This window comes from Cheilinus undulatus, linkage group 14 (genome assembly GCF_018320785.1).
Source record: "Cheilinus undulatus linkage group 14, ASM1832078v1, whole genome shotgun sequence".
In the NCBI taxonomy this organism is placed as follows: Eukaryota; Metazoa; Chordata; class Actinopteri; order Labriformes; family Labridae; genus Cheilinus; species Cheilinus undulatus.
Genome location: NC_054878.1, coordinates 24,301,868 through 24,322,125, shown reverse-complemented (window position 1 = coordinate 24,322,125; position 20,258 = coordinate 24,301,868). Strand labels below are relative to the sequence as shown.

General features: G+C 38.8%; 1 protein-coding gene across 5 annotated transcripts in view; it reads right to left on the bottom strand.

Annotated features, from left to right (window-relative positions):
- Positions 1–20,258, bottom strand: part of eya4 (EYA transcriptional coactivator and phosphatase 4) — a 73,968-nt gene that overhangs the window by 32,719 nt on the left and 20,991 nt on the right. Inside the window, exon 1 of one of the 5 annotated variants that reach the window (XM_041805527.1) lies at positions 3,846–4,074. The exons of the other annotated variants lie outside the window; for them this stretch is intronic. The gene's annotated coding sequence lies outside the window, so the exon portion shown is untranslated. Of the gene's footprint in view, positions 1–3,845; positions 4,075–20,258 lie in introns of those variants that run through there. 5 annotated transcript variants of the gene reach the window in all.

Below are 20,258 nucleotides of genomic sequence, written 5' to 3'. Positions count from 1 at the left end.
GGCGGCCCACTCTTCACCTTTAAACAGGTCACACCATGCGTGGATGTTAAAATGAGCTCTGACTTTTTGAGGGAGACATTTGGTCGTGTCCATCATCGCTCAATGGAGCATTTTCTTCATTTATGGAAAATAGTAAACACCGCTCAAGCCTCACTGCATATACAGAGAGTGGTTTTAACATGTGTGGTAAGCTGGACGACAGAGCAGCGGTTCTCTATTAAAATTCCTCGCTCTTATTTGGAACAGGAACTAATTAGAACAGTAAATGCAGGGCGTAGTGAGGGCCAATGTGTACCAGCTGCCCTGTAATCACTGTGTCAACACACTGTCGAGGTGTAGGGCACGCGCAAGGTGCCAAACACTCACAAAAACGCACACACCCACTCCAAATTCAACCAGGCAGCGAATACTTGAGTCATTTGCACATTATCGCAATCACAGGTAAGTATATGGAGAAAGTGCTGGACTAACAAGACGCTAGACTGCAGGTATGTGGAAACTGGGAGGTTTCTGTGCGTGTTATGGTTCTGATTAGAGGATCCTGCAGAGAGCGAATATGAAGCAGCACTTAACTGTTTAAGACAGAGCTCAAAGGTTAGCCGCTGCCCTCGTATGGATCACTTTACGCACATACACAAGCCACTTTCATGTCACGTTTCATGCTTTACTGAAATTTAACAAGGCTGTCAGTCACGACATCAACAGCATGGCTGTGAGAAACTTCAATCCACATAGAACGTACACACAGGCTGAGGTAAGGACGTCAGGGAGTACACACGGCCTGCGTATGCGCGTGTACCCACACTGGGAAACGCGCACGCACTATCCGGTCTGTTTCTGTCTCAACATGATCTGTGAAAAACAAGCAGACGCAGGCTTTGATCCTGAAAAGCTTTTATCATCGTGCTTTAATCCGTCACACACTTTCTCTTAGTGTCAACCTCTGAGTCTCTCAGCGTCTTTACTTTTCCTACTTTATTCCATATATACCTACATTTAAACGAATACTAAAATTGCCTTCGCATAAAATATACCAGAGGCTGTTCTTCAATTGTGTCTAACTTTGTACTATTAAGTCTGTCAGCCATTGATTTTTATATTGTAATTTGTTGTGTGGCTCCTAGTGTGTCCACATTCTTAAATTCGTCATTTAAACCTGGCAGGGGTGTCCACACTATGGCCCAGGGCCAAATGCGGCCCTTGGCCCATTTTTAATCGGCCTGCAGCAATATCTATAACATCAGTAAAAAAGGCCCACATTAGAACTTGAAGCTCATGCTTGACTGTAGTGTATATTTGATCTGTTTTATTATTGAATGATGAGTATAATTTTGTGTTACTTTGGGGGCTCGTCCAGGATGGTAACGCAACTATACTCGTCTGTTGATAAGATAGCACAGAAGATGGTGAAGATGGTATGAATGGATTTGGACTAGGGTATATTTTAGTTTCAGCAATAGGCAGCACTACTGTGCTAATTCTGTAAACAGACATTTTGACAGAAAAAATTATTGATGTACTCAAACTGAGACAACACTGTAAATTCTCTGGTACCTGGAGCCTCATTCTCATTCTGAACAGGGCAGATCCAGTGATAGCTAGGGCCAACCAGAGCTCAGCTGAAACCTGATAGGCCCTCTTAAAATCCTTGAAATGACTGACCATTTGTTTGCCATTAATAAGCCATTAAAGCATATCCAATCACTAAACACATCTTTACCTAGATTAGACTGACTTCAGTATCATAAAGACAAGGTATATGAAAGTGGCCCCACCATCCTTATAACTTTCAGCATGTGGCCCTCAGTGGAGAAAGTTTGGACACCCCTGTGTTAAAGAAACTCTTTATGTAGCTTTGAATATCATTAAGAGCCACTTATCTAGCATACGTCATCAAATAATTATGATCCAGCAGAGGCCGTTTGAATTCTTAAAGAGCAAGAGAAATGTAAATGCTCAATTCAACACTATCCCTCTGTTTCCTTCTCCCAAGCTCAAGTCTAATAATAAAATTAAGAGCCTCCTCTTGTGCTCTTTGGTGGCCACAATGCCTGAAGGACCCATTTGTGTCACCTGAGCCTCTTAAATAGGTGGCTTCTGACCTGGTTGGCCAGGTGACCACTCTGGAACACAACCTGGTGGGGCAAGGACTCCCTAAGGGATAAATACAGGTAGCCTAGGTAATTAGCACTAATAACAATGATTTATTTAAGGGAATTACACACTGCTTTGTTTGTGTGGTAAGTTATTAATGATAATTATCAGGTAATAGATGTAACGATAACAGGAAGCTTGATTTGATAAAAGGCAGCCGAATAGTGGATAAAGTGAGAAAAAGGTGTCATGAGAGGAGCACAGTGAAGCTGATGAGCCCATGATGTTCTTCTTTTAAGTGCTGTCAAAAGACTACATTTTATCAATCGCAATTAATCTCATAATTTCTGATCACAGCCTTTTGTTAATATTTTAAAATTCCACTATATTGCATTCAGAACTGTTTCTGTGTTATTTTGGATTAATATGAGGTATACTGACTTCCTGTTTGGATACTGACAGGCTTTTATGCTTAGATCAAAGAATTCAACATGAACTTATCCACAGAAAAAGGAACGTATGGATCTTAAAGGAAATAAGGGGACAGTAAAAAAGGTACATTTTGATAACACAAGGTTCAGATGACATCTGATTTGTCCACTGAGCTGTCGTTGAGTTTTTAAAAGTAAAATGAGACAATAAGGAGCAGTGGTGTCCTTATTATGACATCACTGTGACTGCAGGGAGTAGCTGACATGACTAAACCAAAGTGTTGAAAGGGATGATAAAGTATGAGATTAATTGCAATTAAAAAAAATTAGTGTGCTAATTGTGGACCTTAATTCATCGCGAAAAACTTGATTAATCTTGACAGCCCTTTTTTTGCTTGCTTTGTTTTTTTCTGTCTCAGTAAATTTGATTTTTTTTTTTATTCACAAAAATGAGGGTAATTTGACATAAAAGTGTGTCAACAAAGTTTACAACGAACTCTTACAATCCAGCGCAGAGAGAGAAAAGGAGGGTAAAGAGAGAAAGAAGAATAGCGCTGCGTGTTTCTGGTAACCCAACCCATCTGCAATGGGACATCCGATACTATAGCGTTGTGCACTCACACACATACATGGATACATACACAAATATAAATATAGTTTATGATGACTTTAAAAAATACATTTAAATGTAGAGAACATTTTGGACTAAGCCACATTCATTTTTCTTTTTTTTTTGTAAAAATACAAAAATCTTTTTAAAAATTCCCTTTTAAGAAATAATATGGTATATATTATTACTCTAAACTGTTTCTTTCTTATTCCAATGCAGATTTATAATCCTGATCCAAACTTCACCTTCAGTTTAAAACAAAGGAAAACAAATAACTAACAATATCAGCCAATTTAGTGTAATACCTAAACCAAAAATCTTTAAAATTATTTAAAATTAAAGGAAAACCTTCAGTGAGATTTAATAGTTTTGTAAATATTCTGGACATTTTTGTATTGAAAAAAGTATCTTCCTCTTGTACAACTACAGTGCTGTCAACATAACCTTCTAACCTTATTAATTGTACTGCTCTAATTATTAAAAAAATAAATTAATTAACGCTGCATAAATCTTCAATAGAGATATTATTCTCCTTACTAGCAGCAATATGAACAGCATATTTACTCATCAGTACAACTTGTAAATCAGAATATTTAGTGCACTACACTGGCAATGCATAACACAATTAAATTAGAGTGCTCAAACAGCTTTGTTGAACAGAATTAACTACTTTAATGTAAGAAACACTTTTTGAGACGCAGTCTTCTTACCTCAGACTGTAATCACTTCATTCAGTTAATTTGCAGCTCCACAAAGCGTTACAGAGATGTACGATCCAATATTCTCCCCTTACACTCTAGCTGGTGAGTCTCACACACAAATAAAAACCTGCAGTCCTCCGACACACACGGTCCGGCTCTTTCTACCTGCCTCTCTTTCACTTTGTACTCCAGGTGTCACGTTTTTCTTGTTTTTGCTCACAAGAGAAAATGCATTCTTAATCTCTCTCTCTTCCTGTCTTTCTGTCTCTCATGAAGCTGCAGAAAAAAAAGTCCCAAACTGCACAAACAACCTTTTTCTCTCACTCTCTCTTAGTCAGTGCAGGCACAGCTCCTGTCTTCTTTCACTCTTCGTAATGAGGAACATTTCACTCGTCCTGTCTCCCTCCTCCTAAGCCTCCTCCCCCTCTTTCTCCTACTCTTCCCCCTCCTCTCTCCCCTCCTCTCTCTCTCACTGTCTTGCTCTCTATTAGCTGTCACCACACACTCACCAAAGCCTCCATCAAGCGACAAATCATTTTATATAGTTTACATTCTTGTGTCATTCTCCATATTGTTTTTTTTCCCATTTTAGGAAAAAATAGAATGAGAAACTTTAAATACAAAACATAAATCAAGCTGTTGAAGATTTTCAAATTTAAAACACCCTTGTGTGCAAACTCCAGCTTGATTATTTCCATGTAGCTGAAGTGTAGATGTGGTGAGATGCAATGACGATGTCTCGCTGTGCAGAAGAAAGTAAAGACTAGACCATAAACTTCACACCATGAAATTGACCTTCCTCTTCACACACTCCCTCCCCTGTCTCACCCAGAAATACACATGCACACCTGAGCACACTCACACAGGCTCTGTTAATTGGAACCACACCGGCTGCACGTGTGTGTGTGTGTGTGTGTCATATGCGAGTTTGGAGTGGAGGTGGAGGAGGTGTAGTAGTAGCGAGATGGGCCCGGTCTGAAGGTGGCACTATTTCACTTTGGCTGTCAAGGTGTTTTGCATGGGAGGCACAAACCAAACAGACCACACAGACCAGTCATAAACTCAAAGGAAAAAGATGAAGATCATCACACTCCTTAAACCAAAACCAGCTTCAACCTTTAAGTACAAGTGCTAGGATACATGTGAGAATAAAAAAAAAAAAGAATAAAAAAGAGAAAGCAAAGATCAAACTCTCTCTTTTCATTACAAAAAATGTGTCACTAAAAGTAATTGATGTCTGTATTTATTCTTTACAAGACATTTTGCAAAGTAAATCATTTTTCTAGAAAATTATAAAAACTGATGAACATGTGCTAAAGTTTGTTATTTTTATTTTTATTTTTTACCAGTGTCTGTAATCCAAATATGTTCCCCTAAATAAGTTCTTCTCAACTGGTGGGTTAGGAACCAAAAGTGCATCTCAAAGCTGCTTTTTGTTGGTTGCTAATGAGTACCTGAAATAAAAATGGCAAAAAGTCTGTTATACAGAAGCCCCAAGCAGACATACATCCATTTATTTGATTTTACTCAGTTTTGCTAAAAAAATGTGTGCATAATATTATTTATAATATCAGTATTTTTAAATATCTGTATCGACAACTGTATCAGCTAAAATGAATCTGTGAGTATTGGCATTTTGACTATTGGCAAAAATCCAATATTGTGCATCCATAGTTTTATATTTTTTCTTAAGATCTTGACTCATCTCTCTCTTTATCGCTTAAGGAAAAATTGGGGACATGGTGGTACATGGTGGTATATATATATGGTGGTATATCCTAAAGTGTCCTTTATCTATGGAATGTAAAGTTACTTTAGAGTATTAGGGGGTGAAGCAAAGATAAGGGCTTCTTTGGTTGTTTTGTCTTCTTATTGTGTGATATAACAAGTTAGTAAAAAAGTTAATGCGATGAATGTTACTAATGTAATTATTATTCATAGTTTTCATGTGACATCATACATTCATGCAACTGCAGGAACTGCTTCCCACGGCTTTACACTATAGCAGGGGTCAGGAAACTTTTTGGCTGAGAGAGCCATTTTTGCCTGTACCCCCTTCCAGAAAATCTTTGAAGTGCCGCAAAATGAATTTGAACCTTCGTTCTAATGAAGGTGACAGTCAGTCAATTAACCTAAGTCTTTGTCTATTGACATAACTGATTGATCAAAGGTATGTGGCCATCCATTGTTTGATCTCACTGATAACTTTCCACTAAGTAGTTATTTTATTCTTACTTGGCATTTTAATCATAATTTATGGATTTGGAACTACAATAGAAACAACTGTGTGCATATTTTTTGTTTTTATCTATAAGTGCTATTATCAGCCAGCGATTATTTATTTTTATCCTTAATGATACTGATATAATCATTACCATTACTTCTTTATTCATCAAAACACACTCCTTACACCTGCTGTCAGACAGAGTTAATACAGGATATTGTAGTAGCCTACTGTTCACCTACAGATGAAACCTTCTCTACTTCATCTCCTCTCTCTGTGCTGCTGTTTATCAACGCCACATACAGGAATGCAGTAGGAAAGACGCGTTTTGGCCTTATCAATAAACAACAGCATCCATGATCACTGGGTCACAGACTTCTTCAACAATACAGTCAGAAGGACAAACCGGAGCAATCACAATAATCACTCAAAATGTCCATGAGAGAGTAGAATCAGTTTTTTACAGCCTTTCTCCCTCTCTGTGAGTGACATATGTCAGCACCGTGGACAGCACCACACCAACATGGGACATTTTCAGCACAAACATCAACTATCTGATCTTTTAAAACACAAATGCAGACTCGTACACAACCTTGCATCCATTGCACGGCAAAGATATTTAAATAATCATCAAATGTATCAATCTTCTGAATGATAATATCGACTTCGCTGCAGCAGAGTAGAGAGTGATAATAAAACATGAGCTTACCTGTTTATTTTGCTCAAACAGCCCTCTAACGATCCCTCAGCCTCCTTTTTCTCTTTCTTTACCTGACTGATACTGTGAAGTGTGAACTTGGCTTAGTTTTTCACGCTGTTATTAACATTATCAACATTCACATCCTCCGCTGACACTACTTTAGTCCGACAGAAGCACCGGTTTAGTATAAAACTTGTCAAAGTTGATTGTCGTTTTCACATACCAACCTTCCCTCTTGCTGTGCTAAACCAGATTTCAGATATTTAAAACTTAACTTGCGTGATGAGCACAAAACTCCTGCTTCAGGTGTTATTTGTGACAAGACAGTGTCCAGACCTTTGTTCCCAAGACAGGAAATCACCAGTATGCGCTGCGCCATAGAGGCACGATATGATGCATATAAGTTGATAAAGTAGGCCTATTTGTAAATATAAAGTAAGAAGTGAACTAAAGAGCTACACTTTTTCGAGAAAATATACAAAACTATCTTAATATTGTATTACAAAAAATATTCGTCTGATGTAAACTTTTTTTTTGTTTTTTTTTGTTAATTTGGCACAGCTGCAGAGAGCCACTTGGGAGGGGCAAAAGAGCCGCGGGTTCCTGACCCCCGCACTATAGAGAAGTTGACAGTTTGGTTGCACCCTACATGCCTTAGCCAGTTTAATCTTTTAACGAAAGAAAGTTGTTGTTCATCTTGATGCACTAAGGCTGGCCACAGACTAGATGATTTTTAAATTCATTCAATTTTTAGAAATGTGGCAGACCACAGACATAAGGACAATTTCTAACGATTTTCATCTTTAATCCTCTGAATGCACACACTAGACATCTCAGCAACATCGTCGAGTCCCTGGAGACCACACACCTGTCAACCTGCTAGCGAGTAGCAATCTTACTTGATCACGTGACTTCAGAAGATAATCATGTGTGTCTATACCGTTGGCTTAACCTGACATGCCAGATGAGAAAGCTTCAATAGGAAACGTTTGAGAAAAGGCAGAGGATTTGAAAAAAATTCAGAGTGTGATTGGATGAACATTCTGTCTGTCACATCTCTACGGGCCAATCAGAGCAACAAAACACGTGACGTAGCCGCTATCGAGCTGCGCATGCGCAGCTACCAAGGAATAATGCTAAACATGGTGACTACAGACATGTAAGTACTCGACTTTTGTTGTTTTTGAAAAGAAAACAACTCACTGCTGTTCTTTGTTCTTCTTTTAACAAAAAATGGTTGTGAAGTTCTGATAAAACTGGCGCTTTAGCAGCATCCACGCTAATTTCTTCAGCTCTTGCTGCTGCTTGTTTACGTCACGACTCTTCTGTGCCTGAAAGTACTGCCTCTCGTCACTGATTGGTCCTGTCACTTTCTAACCGAGCCCAAACTATTCAGATGGGAGCTTTGCAAGATGGATTCGCCAGTGAAAAACAAGGAAATGGGCGTATCCATCTGCTTTGCAAGGTTACCGTTGGCATGCTTTCCTTCCACCACAGGCTGTCCTGGCATGTGTTACAGCTGCCGCAAAGATCATAAAACACGGAAAAGAATCAGGATAAAATCCTGGCTTGAATGAGAGAACAGTTGTATTTATGCTTGTGAGTGGTGAAAGTACGTATGATCCATCTTGTGACGCTGCCTGGTCTGCTTGCTCTCATTGGTTACTGTAGATACTCCGTCAGAGGCACTACGACCTAGAATCGTAAATATCAAACATGTTTGATATTTACCATTCAGGGTCTGGGAGACTACGATGCAATTTGGATCAGAAATAATCATGTTTACTCTACATTCCTGAGGATTATTCAGACAAATAATCGCTTGCGACGAGGGTCTGCTCCACTCACGATTGTCAGGGGAGGTAGTGTGTGGCCAGCCTCACTGATGAGGAGACAAGCCTGGGTTACACGCCAGAGAAAGAAAACCCAGAAAGGGCAGAAGATTAATAAATATAATCATTAAAGTTCTGTAAAAAAAAAATCCTCAACACCACATTGTTGTGCTAAATGAAAATATTGACTTCTTCATGGCCCTAGTACAGCATCTCAAAGCACATCTAATATCAAATTTTTCTACATAAGTAGAGTTAAGTTCTAAAATTTCCACACAAACATGCCTACATGGATGTCAATATAATTTAGAGACTCTTAAATAAGAGTGAACTGAATCTTTAGTATCACACAGAGCAGTCTAAATGCTGCCATACAGCTACATATAACAGAAACAGCTGGGGAGGTGCTGAATGTATACAGGCCCAGAGACCAATTTGGAACAGGGCCACCATCTCCAACTGTGCACCGGCCACCTTTAGCTCACTCACCATGGTGACAGCATGCAGCCCTGTCCCACAGCATTTATCTCCCAACCCTAATAAACACCTTGATTGATAGACTGTCTGTGGACCTGTGTGTGCATACATGTGGGCAAACCTGTGTTAAAAGTGTGCGATAGGTGCATGCCGACATGCGCTCATGGCCGTGTGCGTGTTTGTGTGTGTGGGACGTTTGAGAGCGTATATGCAGCGCGAGCTGTCAGAACAGATTAGGGTGTTGCCGAAGCGCTTGACAACTCAAGCACTTTATTATTAGCCAGGCAGGACCCCCATGAGGAGGGGGTCGTCCAAAAACATCCCCCGATGACATATTTTCACAGCAAGAGGAGAACAGGGCTGGGGAGTCGTCCAGAAACACGCCTGGTAAAATACAAAACAACACAAAAAAAGACATAAAGAAACAAAAGAGTGGTGTGGCATGGGCCCTTCAGAGCAGTGAACTGAGGAGAGGAAGCTGGGAGTATTTCTGAGAGGACTTGGCTTTGGGTTTGTTGACTTTAGGAGTGTTTTAAAAGAGTGTGACGGAGGTACCTCAACCCTTTTAAGAGGCCCTTGAGAAAAACTTTGTTCTATAAGTGGAACAACAACAGTTTATCTTCTCTTCAGGAGCCAGAGAGACAGCAGAGACAGACTCAGTGTCTCTTTATGACTATTGTCTTGTTGTTTATTTCTTTAATCTATTATTGTTAATAAGGCCTCGAATATTGCTTACTTAGAACATAAAGCTGTGTTGAAGGTACAATATGGACATTTTTTGTGCTGGAATGTCTACGTTTATTAAAAAGATTTTAAACTACTCCTTTGTTTTATATCTATATTTCAGTTGAGGCCTTACATTACCTGAATTACTTTCAGATAGATTTATAAGTCTGAGAAATTCTTAGTTTTTAATTAGATATATCTTTTTACAGAGGCTGTTATGATAAAGCCACTGTGACAGACATGACTTGTCAACACTTACATAAGAAAGCGTGAACTGCTTCAGAAAGCTGCACTTCTGTTGCTTTATCTCATTCATGTTTGATGATGCAACATGTGATGGACAAAGATTATTATCTGCCACAAGTTGTGAGTTTTATCACCCCAGGTCCCCCCCCCCCATCATATGGAACTTCAATCCCCCACCCGTAACGTTGTGGCCCCACTAAGTATTTCTAGGTCGAGTGGAGACCAGACACGCTGCTCAGGTTGCCCACTTTGGCTGCTTACTTTGAATCAAGGACTGTTCAATAAAAACTGCACTCCATAAAAAGTTAACCCGCACTTTGGATTCATAGATCAGTTTTACATAATGAGAGAGAAAAGCTGTTATAAATGCACTTAAGAACTTCCAGAATGCTTTGTGAGTAGCACACAGCATTAACTAGGAAGGCCACTTTTAACAGCTTTTCGCCTTCATTTTATCAAACTGATTAAAGAAACCAAAACATTGTTTTATCATTTAGTAATATTACGGAGTGCAGTTTATTCAAAGAGTCTTCAACTTAAAACAACAAATATGTAGCAGAGTTGATCTTCTATTTTTGTCTCTATTGTTTTGACTGAGGGCACCATGGCTCACTGTGCTTCTAAGAAATGGATTTTAAAAGAGTAAAAATTACATTTAATAAGTGCATTATTAATTGGCTGTTATTCAACTGGAATAAATGTGTTTTGAGTTAAAAAAAATAGTTACTACTTTGGTATGATGTAATAAGTTAAACGTCTCTACTCCTGCTTTGCCCCTCTGTGTGGCCTCACATCTTTCAATCAGTCAGCTGTGCGCTCACACCGTTTCGTTCTCACACCTGTACACGGCCAACCGATGGACAGGATCTTGGTTGAATGACAGCACATCAACTAACAAACCAACTGGAAGGTGTCAGCCCTTGTTGTGTAACAAACAGTCAAAAATAAAAACTGTTTCTGAATGATATTGTTGTGTACACTTGGATAGCTGAGGTTGCCTGGCAGTGGAAGATGAAAACGAGAGGAAACAACAACTGGCTCTCTGAGGAGTTGACAACTACACCTGCTAGTTTTCAAACTTCTAAAAAACAGTGGATTATTTTGTCTGCAAAAGCTGGTTAAAATTAAAGTAGGTGCTAGGTGCCTTCTGGCTGCTGTGATGAGCAAGGCTAAGTGACTGCAAGCTCTATGAAATATCTATATCAGAGACTTGGGAGTGGTGTCATTATTCACGTCTGCACCCTACAAGAATACAAACACACTAATTCACTAAAATGATTAATTATTCCTCAAATTATTTATTAAAAACTATCCAAAATGTATACAAAACAGATAGATAAGAAAGAATTCACTTTAACTGGTGTTCCAGACATTGTTGCAGGTTTCAAAGAAAGGTCTAACTTAAGGAAGACAGTCTCTTCTCACACACAAAAGCGCACACACAACAAACACACACACACACCTGTGCAACATGATCATTGAGTTATCCCTGTCTGTGACTTCGTGTGTCGACCACAAAGCTCACTCATGAAGGATGTTACTCACCACACAAACACAACCTCCTTCTCTATCCATCCTCCAGATTCTCTCTCTCTCTCTCTCTCTCTTTCGTGCACACAAAGTCTAACACATTTACCTGTCCCCTGCCCAAAGCTCCCCGCTCTACCCATTTGTATGAGTGGTTATCGGTGTGGTAACTCTATCCCCTTCCTTTCATGTAAAATACATTGTGCCTTGCCTTCTCCCTCCCTCCATTGCTTCACCACTCCACCCCCATCCCTCCACCAGCCTGGGGAGGTGTAAAACTATCCCTCTCTTTATAGCTCCAAAAATGCCCCTTTTTCAGGTGTAGTAGGAAGCTATAAAGGAAAAAAAGAGTGAGGGAGTGAAAGGGAAGAACAGGGTGAGTCTGTGGAGCATGGAGGAGGAGGAGGGTGTTTGAAAAAGGTACTCTCCAAAAACATGCCGCTCTCTCTCTCTCTCTTCAGCCAGGTAAATCTCTCTTTACCTTCTCCTACTTACTAAGAGCTGCTACTGCTGCTAACAATACAAGGAGATGTAAATGAAAATACATTCACACAAAGTTTCTGCAGTTAAGTATCACATGTCGATTAACCTTTGTTGATGAATGGTGGTGGTGGTGGGGGGGGAGGGGGGGACAAAAATAGAGCTAAAACTTGACACTGGTCTCTGTACTGCACCCTGAAGACAAAACAATCTGAAAAAGAGAACAATATCTAGCACGGTGGCTATTAGCTTTAAGCTATAACAAAGATGTGACGTCAGTCAAGACAAAGAATTTAAAAATGCTTTATTGGGTGCTTCTTGAAATAGAAATACACTTCCTGGTTGCACCATCTTAAAAAAAAATTAAAGAGTAAACATAGTCATTTAACTGACAAAAACAAAAATATCCACATGTAGTGATGCTCCTTGCTGAATAATTTCCCATGTGAATAAATGCAAATTATAGTTGTGTTTAGGTCCGCCACAAATAAATTAGGCCCGCCACAAATAGATTCTGGCGCTACCTGCTCGTCCTCGCTCTATGAATGTAGCGTGTCATTAAAATGACTATATCGCGAAAATCCAAGTATAAATTATGTGGAAGTTTTGAGCCGCCAGGGTGAATTTCTCGCTGGAGTTTTGCTTCTCCCATTGTCCCTGAACGAATCTCTCACAGCAGAGAGCTGTCTTTTCTTTTCCTCCGCCCATCCAGAAAACTCCTGCACATGCAGCCATTTTTTTTTTTTTTTTTATACATCAGTGGCGAGAGAAGCAAGGGAGAAGAAGGTAAACAGAGCAGTGTGGCAAGTTAGCGGCTAGTTAAATGCCTTTTAAGATGGACAACCAGAAACAGCGCTGGATCTGCAGCGTTGAACAGTCGTTCAACTTTGAAAAGGAAGAGGTCTAACTCACGCGGTAAGCATTAAAATACGCTACAAGATGACTCCGAGATAAAGGCGGCAGTAACACAACACGCCGCTAAAGACATGAGCCCAGTGTTGTTGAAAAGCCAGGATTTAAAAAATCTCATAAAGACATTTAACCCAAAATACGTGATTTGCCTGGGTGCGAACACTTTGCTGAAAACTCCCTGCCAGAGTCGTACAAGTCAGAAAGAAGACGGCCCGGCAGCAGACAAATGTGATCCACTTCTCCACAACTATGGAGACTTATCTCAGCCTAACAGCTTAAAACACGGACAAGAAGTAGTTAAAATGTTCCTGCCTCCGGACAAGCTTTTCCCCCAATGATCACACAGGAGAGTTTATTGAATAAGGTCTAAAGACGCTCTCGTGTCATAAACTTGTCAGAAACTGGTCCAGCGTTCATCAGCAAAGATAATGGACTAATGTAATCACAGCTGTGAGCCTGAATGGAGGACTAGACTGCAGGGTTTTGGCCTCTGGCTGCATGCAGGATTAGCGAGTTTTGTGTTGGTTTGCTTCACCCTTAATGAGGGCAATAAACATTTTATAATCAGCAATAGTAAACATAACAGAAAACATTTCAGGACTTTCCATACACTGTAAACGACTATTTCAAGATTTATGTAATTTTTTATTTATTAGTAAAAGATTGAATGAAGTCCTTTCCAAAATAAAACTGCTAAATTTGACTTTATATTGATTTTTACTTTCTGCATACAATTTTATTAAAAATCCAACAGAACAGTCTATTTTAATCACCAAACTAGTGTCATTTAGGACTGAATTAAATACAGCTGCTGAGAGGACATTTCAAAATATGTCGATATATATCATGTATAAGGATATAGCAAAAATACATTGGGATATCAAGTTTAGTTTTTTTTTTTTTTTTTTTTAAGGAAGCCCCGTAAAATAAAATGCCTCGAGAAAGGGTGCAAACTCTGCAGGAACAAAATTGTTACTCCTTTACTTATTCAGCCTAATTTCTCATTTATTAATTTTTATTTATTTATTTAAATAAGCTATTGTATTTTTATTTAAATGTATTTATGTAAAGTTCAGTTGATTTGGTGTTTGTTTACATTTGACATTAAATGAAAGTTTTATATTCAAATCCAACTCAAACTCGGCTAATTAATCCTTTAGCGTGCACACATGCAGCACTCATTAAATGGTATGTGCATCTATTATTAGATAATTTATATTTATAAACATTACAGCAGACTATATATCAGTATTTGGTCGTATTAATGTTGCTAAAAAATTGTCCAGCCTGCAGAACGACTCATTTGAGCAAATCTGGCCCACGACCCGAAATGAGCTTGAAACCCCTGCTCTAAAATGTATTATCAGTGGTAATATCTTTGACCCTCCTTGCATTTACACCCAGAAGGTTTTTAAAACTAGCGCAGAGATGAGGAGAGGGAGAAGGGGCTAGCAGGTCTCGCTCATAGACTGTAGAAAAAAATTGGACAAAGCCTGTGTGACGTCAGCTGTCTGCTTACGATAGGTGGACTCCATCTGTTTTTGAAGCCAATCCATGGTGGGTTCCATATTGAAATCGCTGTCTCAACCGAACTTTGGATCAACAACAGCCCGCCCACTAAGCTTGACTTCCTGTCAGCAACCTAGCTAGCATTCTAGTTGACAGAAACATAGCTTCTGCCTGTCAACCTAACCGTCAATGAAATGAAATGCGCCAATCAGTGCGCAGTAAGGTTTTTGGAAAAAATTCACCCCCGATACAGTAAGAGGACATGAAGACATTAGCTAATGAGACACATTTGATTTTTTGAACCAGGCTGTAAACCAACCTCAAGTGGACATTCGCGTTATTGCAATTTTTTGCACTTCTGCATTGGCTTCATTTTTCAGGACTGGAGGACACAGTGGCTGTGTGACTACGGGACAAATACAAAAACTGTTTCACCCTTAGTGGCTTATAAGCTGGGCTGTTAGCATTAGCAGCGCTAGCTCTACGTGTTGGTAATGTTTACAGTGCTGTGTTTGACATAGTGGTGACTAGATGTTAATTGTGTTGGATAAAAACAGATATTGAAAACTTAGAGAACCCTTTATTTAGTTTTTCATGACATTTCTTTCTTCTTAGCATATAGGCTACTATATACTTCAGTGTCCTAATAATGTTGTAACCAAACTACGACTAAAAATTTCAACTCAGAAGTCACGAGTCAACATGGAAATTTTTAAAAATATAACTACCACTCTCCCACAGCATTGTTTACAGTGAAGGCTTTGGATTTGTGATTGTTGTTTTTCACTGACGAGTGTCTGACAAACATTCTATTCATTTTAAAATTTCAATTTAGTCACAAATAACTTTTTCTTCTTTATTAATGTTTTTAACTGATCAAAACGCTGCAAATATGCTTAAAAAGAATTATCTTTAGCAAAGAACATGATATTTAGCTTTTTAATGTCAAATGATAAATCACAGCCCCTGAGTGCACAGCAGACTGGAGAACATGCTGAAATGATCACCTTTTTATAAGAAAATAGAGAATGTGCTGTGAATCAGAAATCATTTCTAATTGAAAATCTATTCTCAATTTGGACCCCCAGAATTGGAATTGAAGCAAATTCAAAGAAAGATTTGCAAAAAACTTAAAGAATCACATCTCTATTCTCCAAGACACTAAAGATGGATTTATTTAATCAGCTCGTAGTGGACATGCATGTTTGAGGAGGTACAGAACAACAGAACAGTGACTCTTCCTCCTCCTCCTCATCCTGGTGGTCCTCATTTCTTAAATTGGCTCCTCATTGTCTCAGAGTGAGGGGATCACAAACGTGATTTAATGCAGCTTTACTCAACACACACAAATGAAAAGTCACTGACGGATGTGTGACTGTGTGAGTGTGTGTGGGCCGGTTCTGCGCTGTTAATTGTGAAGCGTTTGGCCTCGACTGCCCCTGCTCAGCTAATCTGATGAGAGTGATTAAAAAAACAACTGAAGGAAACCTAAACCAGCCCACGGCTGACCAGGCACACGCACACGCATAGCACATACATACACGAACACAAAACACACACGCGCGCTAGCCCTACCCATCATTCAAGAAGCAAACAGTTACACACAATTCAGTATGAAATGTCTTCTTGAAGAAACAGGATGCATACTTTCTTGTAATAATAAAAGTGATTTATCATTTTTTGTAATGTTATCTAGAAAGGTGATCAAATTGATTGAAGATTAGTCGCCCTGAATAACTGATCACCGTGATTCAATGCATGAGTCAATACATGACTCACATCTCCACACTGCACTGTTTGTGACACATTCACCAGCAGAGATAAGTCATCCAGAGAGAAGCCATGGCAGTAAAGAAATGTGATACTTCAGACACTTCTTCACTGAAGTATTTAGCTAAATTTATAACTGACAAGGGTAATTTGAGGTAAAAGGTTCAAAAAGCAGCAGCTCAGTGAGTCAGTCATTACAAAGTGAAGCCTCGAGTCAGAGGTCCATGCTTTTGTGAGCTCTACATACTCGTGCAATGGTGTGCCAACGGAGCTCTGCAGTACCTCACCTAAACACCTCACCTTACGCTAGTGATAACGCCAGTTAACTGTTCAGCTACAACTTCTATTTGTGTACAGAAACCATGGCAACTGAAACCAAGCATATTATTAGAGTCTGAGCTGTTAGATGCTGAGTAGTTTATAATACTGCAGTAATTATTCTTATTCTAACCAAATAAAAATAAATTATTTATTCTGATGATTAAACGCTAACTTAGATATACATTTTTATGTATATCATGTTTCATTTTTACTAAGTTTGTTGTGCTAAATGCTACTAGGCTAGATATTACACACTGCAACTTTAGGCCCACATACATATTTAACTATTTTGCATTTGAAGCACAAATTTCTGTTATCGTTGTTTCAGGTTTTCATTTTTATATTCAAATCTTAGTAACCAACTCATAAAAATGCTGCAAATGTTAGCTAAAACGGCATTTTCTTGACAGCACTTTCTTGTGCTTTTTAATATCGAATAACAATTTACAGCTCCTTAGTGCAATAAGCATTCCTTTGAAACAAAAAGGGAATGTGTTGTGAATTTGAATGATATGCAAAAATAATCTAATTGTGATTTTTTTTCTAATATTGTGATTGCAATTTAATATGTGATTAGGTTTCTCATCTTATGTATTTTTCTATAAATTCAAGCAGTCAATCATTCTATGATATAACCTTTATTCAGTCAGGAACACTCTCATTTTACATTTAACCATTTAATTGTAAAATGGATTACAGTTTTACTTGCCGGAGAAGGCTCTGCTCAAAAGAAGCTCCTTGGGTTGGTCAAGCAGATACATTTATGACAATGGATATTGAAAACAATGAAATTATTTTTGAAGCATTTAATCCATTGTAGCACGAGTATAAGTGTTCAACAAGCTTTAAGCTATAAAAGACGCAGCTGGGGTGGAGGAGTTTAAGCTTTGCCAGCAGAAACAGCAGCAGCAGCGTGGTGCACCAACGTTAATGCAAGCAGGGATTAGTGAGAAGTGCTTCATGTTTAAATGGACTGCTGTGTTGAGAGAAAGAGATTTGATTAGCTGTGGGTGCTGGGAGGCAATAATTGGGATCAGTTGGCTATTAGTGGATTGTGGCTGGGGGATATGATTTCTGTGAACTAATGCTAAGCTTCATCAATATTAGACTGAATGAACTAGGGCAGAACAATTAAAAAATATCTGATTGTAGTTATTTTTGCTCATGTTGCAAATTTGTTATCAATTGCTTTATTGAAGGGGATATTATGTGTCTTGTTTTGATTAAGAAAAACATATAAAACACAAAAAGGAGGATTTTCATAAATCATTCTAAAAAACTGACACTTCGATGTTTGCATAATGTGCATAAAATCTCTGCTGCTGCTGCAAAAATGAATGTATTAAACTGGTGTTTGGACACATTCTCAGTTAAAGAAATACTGCAACTTCTCTGACTTGTAAAGTGCAGAAGGCCAAATTGCAATTTAATCTAATTTGCAATTAATTTCCCAGCCCTATTAAAAACTGAATCAAATTGTGACCCTAGGAATCAGAATCACAACGGAATCAAGTCATGAGATATTGAAAGATTCACATCTCTGGTAGATTCAACACAAAAGTATAAATGAGGCTTTATGCTGTGGGGCCAAATGTAAGTATAAATCACTGTTGTATGAAAGAATCAAACAACCCTAGAAGACTGGGTGCTAAGTTGACTGTCAAGCACAAGATCTCAAACAGTTAGTGAATACTACATCAGTAAGCATAGTCAGTCTGCAGAGAGAACAATCATAGAAATGTACTTCCTTGCTCTTCAAGAAGTTAAATGACAGGATTTTTTTTTCACTGTTCCCCACCAGCCTTTTTTAAACATCTGTGGAGTTAACGGCATAAGCATGAGCTGGAAAACAAATGACAACACAGTATGGATCTCTCAGAAATGAAGTCCAAAGAAAGATCTGCAAATTTCAGAAAACTCATATTGTTGATATTGAAACTTTGAGTGACATAAAATCAAATATACAGAGCTATCTTATAGTAGTTCATATGCATCAAGCTGTGTTAATGAGTCTATGTTGTGCAGTAGAATTGATCTTGATGAAATGAAGAAAGGAGTGAGTGAAGTGAAAGACTAACAACTCCTCTTTGCTGCTGTTTGAGAGCTAAAGAAACACAACACCATTCTCCTGCAACCCCCCCAACCTGACCGCAGCTACCGCACCCCCCGCTCTGTCCCTTAACCGCAGCCATTCCCCTCATGAATTCACCAAATCCACCCGGCTGAGCCGCTCCACATCCCACAGTGAAGCCAAATCAATAAGCTGTGTTTGTGTGAGTTGTAGAAAAAGACTTTAAAGGGAGAGTGTGTGCATAAAAAAAGTATTTGTGTGCTGTTACAGAGAGTCTAAGGAGAGTCTGAGAGCGTGGTCATAACTAGAGTGTGTAAGTGTGTGCAGCAGCAGCAACATGAATAATTAAAGCTAATCTCATTAGGCCTCAGATCCCTTTCAGACGCTTTTAATTAAATGATGAATGGCCTCCCAGCTGCCTGTTAAATAATGCTGCTTGTGACATCACAGCGAGTGTGCGTGCAAGAGGTACGACATAAGGTAGATATCCTTCAGGAAAAGACTCAGACAGGTATGCTCACACACAGACACACAAACACGACATCTGCTCTCAGAACATATAGACAATTATTAGAAGTCACTCAGCAGGAGTTAAATGTCTAAAGCTGTTTCATCAAACTGGAGCATGAAACACTTCAGATCATCTTCCTCATAAAATCACTCACAAAACCATATGTCTGAGAAGAAGGGCAGCCAGGGTGAGGGAGAGGAAGATATACGCAAGTGTGAAAAAGAAAAGAGCAAAGGGAAGGGAGGCTAAAAAAGTGAGAAGCTCAAGGGGGTGAGAAAGATAAAGGAAGACAAAGTGAATGAGAGCAACAGGTAAAGAAGAGGACAGGTAAGGATGCCAAACAGCCCTAGGGCTGCAGACAGCAAGGACCTGGCTATGAGAACACCCATAATCCCTTTCTGTTTGACTCTCTCTATTCCTTCCTCCCTCCCCTCTTCTTGGGCTGCCTCTGTATCAGATTGCTGACTTCACAATAGGCCCTGAATCATCGCTCTGTAGCCAGAGAGACGCAGAGAGAGACGAAGAGGCGGACAGCCCCGAGGTTAGAGAGGAGGAGGGACAGGCAGGTAGACAGATAGACAGGTGGAGGGACAGAGAAACTGAAGGACAAGGAGAGTCAAAGTTAGGGCCCTATGAATTCCTTTTTTTTTTTTTTTTTTAATTCAGTTTTTTCCGTTTTAATTTTTTTGGAATTCATTTTTTTTTAAACTTTCCATTAATTTTATGATAAAAAAAGAGTGTCTTGTTTATGTAAATGAATAAAATGTTAATTAAATAGAAATAACCTTAAATTTATTGAAAATGGGCCACAGTTGGCCCAGGAACCATTGTTTGGATAACCCTGATATAAAATAACTGTAACCAGCCTAACACTCAGATATTTCCAAACATTTTAAAACACATCCATGTGTATAATCACATCCTAACTGATGTTTATAATGTAAAGAAATCCTTCTGTTCTCTCAAACACAGTGACAGTAATTTAATAAGAAGGTCACACTAAATTTTACTTTTTTTCACTCTCTTAATATGTAACAGTGCATTTAGTTTGATGCTGCATTGTGTTTTACTCCTGACTGTAACGGTTCTCTTCTTTGCTGGTGTTTCGTGCAGCTG